Here is a 7,757-nt window from a genome sequence, read left to right on the forward strand (position 1 = left end):
CACCCCAGACATTTTCTCTCGACCCTCTTTTCTTCCCTACTTTCTCACCCACTGTTAGGCTCGCCTTTGCAGTAAGACTCCTAGAAAGAATTGTTTACCTTGCTGTCAGATATCCCTCTCTTCCCGTTCCCCATGAAGGCCATTCCCCTTGGGTGTTTATCTCCAGCACACCCCAGAAATGGCTCTTCTTAAGGGCACCAAGAACTTTCCAAGGAATACTACTCAGCCATAAAAAAGAATGAAATGTTGCCATTTGCAGCAACATGGATGGACTTGGAGGGCATTATGCTAAGTGACGAAAGTCAGACAGAGAAAGACAAATGCTGTATGGCTATCACTTACACGTGGAATCTAAAAAAATAAAACAAACTAGTGAATATAACAAAAAAGAGGCAGACTCACAGATGTAGAGGGCAAACTAGTGGTTATCAGTGGGGAGGGGGAAAAAGGGAGGGCAATATAGGGGTAGGGGATTCCGAGGTACAAACTACTAGGTATAAAATAAGCTCTACAGGATATATCATACCAAATGGAGAATATAGCCAATATTTTATAATAACTATAAAAGGAGTATAACCTTTAAAAATCATGAATCACTCTATTGTACACCTATAACTTATGTAATACTGTACAATAACTATACTTCAATTTTAAAAAGTATTTTTTAGGGGCTTCCCTGGTGGCGCAGTGGTTGGGAGTCCGCCTGCTGATGCAGGGGACGCGGGTTCGTGCCCCGGTCCGGGAAGATCCCACATGCCGCGGAGCGGCTGGGCCCGTGAGCCGTGGCCGCTGCGCCTGCGCGTCCGGAGCCTGTACTCCGCCACGGGAGAGGCCACAACGGTGAGAGGCCCACGTACCGCAAAAAAAAAAAAAATCTAAATTCCAAATCAGAAGAATGCATGTTATAATCTTGTTTGCTGAGCTTTCTTCCCAGCCCGAAGTTAGCTTCAGATGGTAGAAGTGTATCATTAGGTAAATTTTTTGGAATATTTATTAATAGAAATATTAATTAAATAAGTTTCCAAATAAATTTATCACCAAATAAATGTCATAGAACAAATGTTGAAATGTTTAAAGAAAACAAGTTGGAAAAATATGAAATGTTCTTCTATCTATACTGCCTGTAAGTCTGTCCAGTGTTGGTTTCACCATGCCTTATAGTTCAGAAGTGTTTTCCAAGTTGAAGCCCAGATCTTCTGCTGTTCTGTCTAAAAATGCAGATTGCTGGCCTCAGTGTAGCTCTACTAAATCAGAAGGAAAAGACAAGGAATCTATATTTTAACAAGTAACCACAAGTAATTCTTATGCATACTCCTAATCTCAAGGGTTATTAAATTAATAACTGAAGGATTATCAAATGAGGGGGAAGACAGATGAATGAATGGACGAATGCTAGAACCTAAAATGCCACTTTTCTTTCTAGCGGAAAGATTTAAGTAGCATCCTTTCCCTCCACCCTCCCATCCCCCTGCACTCAGAATGGACCTCACTTTGAGCAGCCGAGGTTGCTGAGCCGGGAGCAGTGACAGCACTCATCAAGCAGCCAATGGACTCTTGTCCCTCTCTTCGGGTAATTAATTCCATTTACAGCTCCATTTCATACAAAGGACAGAAACCCTTGAGGGCATCGTTTTATAAGATATTGCAAAGCCTAACTGCAATTTTTTTTACATTATTTTGAAAACAACTTTCCCTAAAAGGGTTTAGAAGTATTTAAAAGTAATAAAAAAGGCAACCTAGCAACACTAACTTCTGGCTATGGAATTTTGCAGAGACACATCCAAGACTGTGGAAACATGTTTAATTCCTAGGGATCTTGATATGCCCATATCCCTGCAATGGAAGTGCGGAGTCATCAAACATTTCTTCATTCCAAGAGAAACCATGTAGCCTATTAACCATAGCTGATTATTTGTGTCATAAAAGGTTTCCAAACACTTTGACAATCTATGAAGTACATATTACTTTAGGTCCAATCCCATTGCTAAGAACACCAAAGCCCTTTTCATACTCTTTAGTGAATTTTGTTGAGCGGGGGATGTTGCTTTAGAAATAATGAGCTGTCCAATGGAGCTTAGAAATCATTTGGTTATGTAGAAATTTTCATGGCCACAGCTATGCAAATTCAAGAATACCTCTTTGATATGCAAATGCATTTAGTTCTTTCCAGACTATACTTTGGCCTTTCCAGGGAGAAATTCTTCTCTTTGTCTCTCCTTACTCACTTCCTTGGGGCATCTTGTCCAACAATGACCTCACTGTACACTTGTGTGCCATGTTACTCCCACGTGCCAATAACTTCCAAAAGTATATCTTTACTCCAAACCCTTTCCTTAGCTTCAAACTGTCTCTTTCACATCTTTCCATAGATATGCCTCACGCCCTTCAACACTGATCTTCTGCCCAAACCCATTTATCCTGCTTCATTTCTGATCCTGGTGAATCTACCTTATCACCCAGTTCAGTAAACCTGAGAATCGTAATGATCACCCCTCCACTTGCCCACACCCAAACAATTCCTACCTGTATTGAGTAATGTTGACTGCTTACTACACACCCACTTTCACCTCCCCCATTCCTAGAAAACTCTGATTTTGTTCAGCTTTCTCCCCTCTTCTCCCCTCAACACAGCCCACTTGCTTCTTTGGAAGTGAATCCCACCATCAACTTCAGGGAAGTCCTAGCTGGTTTGACAGTAATCCTCTCCCCCTTGCAAGTGGTTGATTCAGGGATGGGCATGTGACCCAATCATGTGAGAATCCAGGAGAAGTTTATTAGGAACTTTCAGGAAAGTCTGTGCCTGTTTGCTGGGCAAGCTTCTGGAAATGATCCTCTCTCTGGATGATTTCATACATGGATAGATAATAGGTCTAGAATTGCTGTAACCATATTGCTCTCATCTTGAGAATAAAATCAACACAAAGAAGTGAGCATACAGAAAAGGGGAAGGGTAAGCTGTGACGAAGTGAGAGAGTGCCATGGACATATATACACTACCAAACGTAAACTAGATAGCTAGTGGGAAGCAGCCGCATAGCACAGAGATCAGCTCGGTGCTTTGTGACCACCTAGAGGGGTGGGGTAGGGAGGGTGGGAGGGAGACGCAAGAGGGAGGAGATATGGGCACGTGTGTATGTGTATAGCTGATTCACTTTGCTGTAAAGCAGAAACTGACGCTCCATTGTAAAACAATTATATTCCAATAAAGATGTTAAAAAAAATAGAAAAGAAGTGAGCATAGAAAATAAAGGGCACACACAGAGTAGGAATCACTGTAAGCAACTCCTGAAGTCTGCCTTCTTTCTGGATTTAATATATCATTAGCAAACAACTGTAGAGGCTAGTTTGTGCTGTTTCTTTTCCTATTATTTGCTGCAAAAAAAGCTCCTTAAATGAACCATCAAGTCTCACCAATATCGAATATCTATCCCCTCATCACTCTCTCCACGGCCACTGGCTTAGCTCCAGCTCTCATAATTTCTCGCTTGGATTAATAGAACATCTTCCCAACTGGTGTTTCTGTCTCAATCTATAGCAATCCATCCTCTGCAGCTGCCAGAGTGATCATTCTAACAAAAAAACCCACAAAACAAAAAACAATCTGCTTATCTCAGACTCCGGCTAAAAAAAATCTCTTCAGATTTATCCTTTTTCAACCACCACTTAATGCAAAAAGACCTTATGCTTTACACTAATTTGGAAAGCACTAAAAAAGGGTGAGATTAGAGAAAGAAGGAACCAGCATTCTTCAAGGTCAAGACAGAGGCTTAGACAGAAACCCCAGAGACCAGAAGGTAAAGTAGTCTCTTGGGGTTTGGAAGGGCTTAGGAAGTATTTAGCTCCCTCTTTCTTCCCCACCCGCTTGCCAGAAGTGGACGACACAAACCCAATCACCCAGAAGGCTAGAGAAATACCAGGGTAGAAGTTATACAAGTTATACAAATGATTGAAATCAATCATTTCATCAAATTTTTTTTTTTTTTTTTTTGCGGTACGCGGGCCTCTCACTGTTGTGGCCTCTCCCGTTGCGGAGCACAGGCTCCGGACGCGCAGGCTCAGCGGCCACGGCTCACGGGCCCAGCCGCTCCGCGGCACGTGGGATCTTCCCGGACCGGGGCACGAACCCGTGTCCCCTGCATCAGCAGGCGGATTCTCAACCACTGTGCCACCAGGGAAGCCCTACATGTCTCTTTTTGAATTATGGTTTTCTCAGGATATATGCTCAGTAGTGGGATTGCTGGGTCATATGGTAGTTCTATGTTTAGTTTTGCACAGGGAGATCAGCTCGGTGCTTTGTGACCACCTAGAGAGGTGGGATAGGGAGGGTGGGAGGGCGATGCAAGAGGGAGGGGATATGGGAATATATGTATACATAGAGCTGATTCACTTAGTTATACAGCAGAAATTAACCCAACATTGTAAAGCAATTATACTACAATAACGATGTTAAAAAATAAAAATAAATAAAAATTCAAAATAAATAAATAAATAAGTAAAAGACAAGATGGTGAGACTTCTGGAAAACTGGCAAATGCATATACTGTAGGTGGCATTGCAAATTAGTATGTCCCTTTAGGAAATCAATATAATAAGGTACAGCATGCACCATAAATGTGTTCCCATCTTATGTCCAAACATGACAGTTTTTCCCTCAGGAAACAATTCCATAAAAGCAAAAAAAAAAAAAAAAAGGGCTTCCCTGGTGGCACGGTGGTTGAGAGTCCGCCTGCCGATGCAGGGGACGCGGGTTTGTGCCCGGGTCCGGGAAGATCCCACATGCCGCGGAGCGGCTGGGCCCGTGAGCCATGGCCGCTGAGCCTGCGCGTCCGGAGCCTGTGCTCCGCAACGGGAGAGGCCACAACAGTGAGAGGCCCGCAAACCGCAAAAAAAAAAAAAAAAAAGAAAGCATAAATATATTTATGGCAGCAATGTAGAATAGCAACACAATTAAGGGAGAGAAATTGTTACATTAAATTATAGCTCATCAAGGTGATAAAACATTACATTTTGTTTAAAATAAGAAGTTAAAACTAGAAATAAGGGAAATTATTATGTATTACATTTTTAAAAAGCAAAATTGTGAAAGGGCAAATTCAGGATGGTTTTTAAATTTTCAAGCCTAAATATCAAGCCCGGAAAGTAAATAGGCAAAAATGCAATAGTTGTGCTGGACAATGGGATTAGCAGTATTGTGTCCTCTTCACAAAAGTTTTATTTTAGTTGAAAAGGTGTTATTGAGACAATATTTATTAAGCAGGGGGACGATTAGGACTGTCCTCCATGTTGTGAATTCTTCCTAGTAATTCCTGCAAAACCTCCTTCTGGATAAGGTATGGATACACCTGCCTAGAAAATTCTTGACCCATGAAATTCCCATTCCCTTGTGAATCATTCGAGCAACAGAGTCACAGTCGGCAAATTTGCATAATGATTTATGGACATTTGCCCCAACAGTTGTGTGGGGATATGAAGCAGCTGTTCACTAGCTCGGCTTTGGCTTTGCTAGCAAGAGGTGGACAGCTGTGGTTAATGAAAAACAATGGCTAATAGATAATCCCAATTTTGCCTTGAAGTGCATTTTGGAATGGCCAGTGCACAGAGGGACTTAAATCCAGATCTAGAGCCTCATAGCTGCTGCATCCCCTTCCTCTCCTCGGACCCCACCCTCCTGAGCTGGAGGTTGTGGAGAGACAGTTCCAGAAGGTGATCTGGGAGCATGTTGCATGGGAGGAGCTGGATCCAGGTAGGGCTCATGGCGATAAAATATAAAGCCAATAATTTACACAGTCTGTACGGAGAAAACCGGGAAAGCTCCATTCCTGACTGTCCCTTCTTCACTGCTTCATCAACCTAAAACACGAAGACCCTCCTTACAGGGCCACTGGAAAGTAAATGTCACCCAAGGACACAAGTAGAAGCCAACCAACTGAGACAGGCAATGGGCAGGACCCTTGTTTAGCCTTAGTTCTGCTACCTTTGTTGAATGGGTCGCTCTCTTTGGACCTCAGCTGACTCATTTAGGAGAGGAAGAATTTGAAGTATCTCTGCGGTCCCTTGCCTTGATTCTCTAAGTACTAATTAGGATGGGTATCCTTTTAGCCAGGTTGTCTAAATAAGCCCACATGCATTTGGGACTTATTTGTGATTGCTGAAGCCCTTCACCATTTCTTGGAGTTCAAGTTCAGATTTGGAATGACAATGGCACTCACAGTAGAAATTGGTTAATTGGTGAACCGTGCAGCGGAATTAGTCGAATATATTGTAAGTTTCAGTTCATACGCCACAAGTTCATTGAATTTGCCCTGAAGGCCTTCAATTAAAAATGGTGCAGAGGGCTTCCCTGGTGGCGCAGTGGTTAAGAATCTGCCTGCCGATGCAGGAGACACGGGTTCGTGCCCTGGTCCGGGAAGATCCCACGTGCTGCGGAGCGACTAGGCCCGTGAGCTATGGCCGCTGAGCCTGTGCGTCCGGAGCCTGTGCTCCTCAACGGGAGAGGCCACAACAGTGAGAGGCCCGCATACCGTAAAAAAAAAAAAAAAAAAAAAAAAAAAAAAAAAAAAAAATGGTGCAGAAACTAGCATTTTCGAGATAAATGGGGGGCCTTGATCAAACTCCAGGGAAACAAAATGGTAAGTTTTTTTGTTTGTTTGTAAATTTATTTATTTATTTATGGCTGTGTTGGGTCTTCATTTCTGTGCAAGGGCTTTCACCAGTTGCGGTGAGCGGGGTCCACTCTTCATCGCAGTGCGCGGGCCTCTCACTGCCCCGGCCTCTCCCGTTGCAGAGCACAGGCTCCAGACACGCAGGCTCAGTAGTTGTGGCTCACGGGCTTAGTTGCTCCGCGGCATGTGGGATCTTCCCAGACCAGGGCTCGAACCCGTGTCCTCTGCATTGGCAGGCAGATTCCCAACAACTGCGCCACCAGAGAAGCCCCAAAATGGTAAGTTTTTGAAAGCTTAATAACATCTTTCTATTCAAAGCCACACTGGAGATGGACAGGCTATTTTCTTTCCCTGGTGTATCGGAGGGTTTGATAGCTTCATCCCAGGAACAACCCGGTACTCTCAGGAATTCAGCTGAGAAATGAACAGCCTTTGAAACCGCTGGTAGCTCAGGACCACCTTTGGTTCAGTCTCTACCTCTGTGAGGTGTGTCAGCACAGCCTTGAGGCTCTACACAGTCTGGCCCCCACTCCTTACCAGCCTCCTCTCTTGCTTCTCTGGGTTTTTTGGCCGTTTCCATCACGATGTTCCCAAATTCCCTGCCTTTTCATATGCTGTTCCTTTGGCCCAAATTCATCTCCCTCCTTCCCTCCTTTCCTGCTTGACAAACTCCTTCCTCCTAGTCCTTTGAGAGTCAGCTCCCCTGACGTTGGAGTCAGTTAAATCCAGGTAAACCTCCTGACTCTCCTGATTATAATTTGTGGAGCTTGGACCCAGTCTCTTCTGCAAAGCACTCACATTCAGGCAAGAAAATGGGTCAGCTCTGTGTCGGTTCTTCAGGGGCATGGGAGCTTGCCCCTTGCACGACGGGGTAGATGGTGGCTACAAAAGGGCAGCAGCATGTACAAGGCATAGATGTGGCAAGAATGGAAAACTTGACTTAACCCACTGATAAGAACACAGGATCTGGGGGGAAGGAGGAATCTGGAGATGAGACAGGAAAGCAGGCAGGAACCCAGATAATGAGGGACCTTTCATGATATACTAAGAAGTTTGAAATAGGACCTTTAAAGGAATGGAAAGATTTGAAGGATT

Source organism: Kogia breviceps, chromosome 20 (assembly GCF_026419965.1).
Source record: "Kogia breviceps isolate mKogBre1 chromosome 20, mKogBre1 haplotype 1, whole genome shotgun sequence".
Taxonomy (NCBI): domain Eukaryota; kingdom Metazoa; phylum Chordata; class Mammalia; order Artiodactyla; family Physeteridae; genus Kogia; species Kogia breviceps.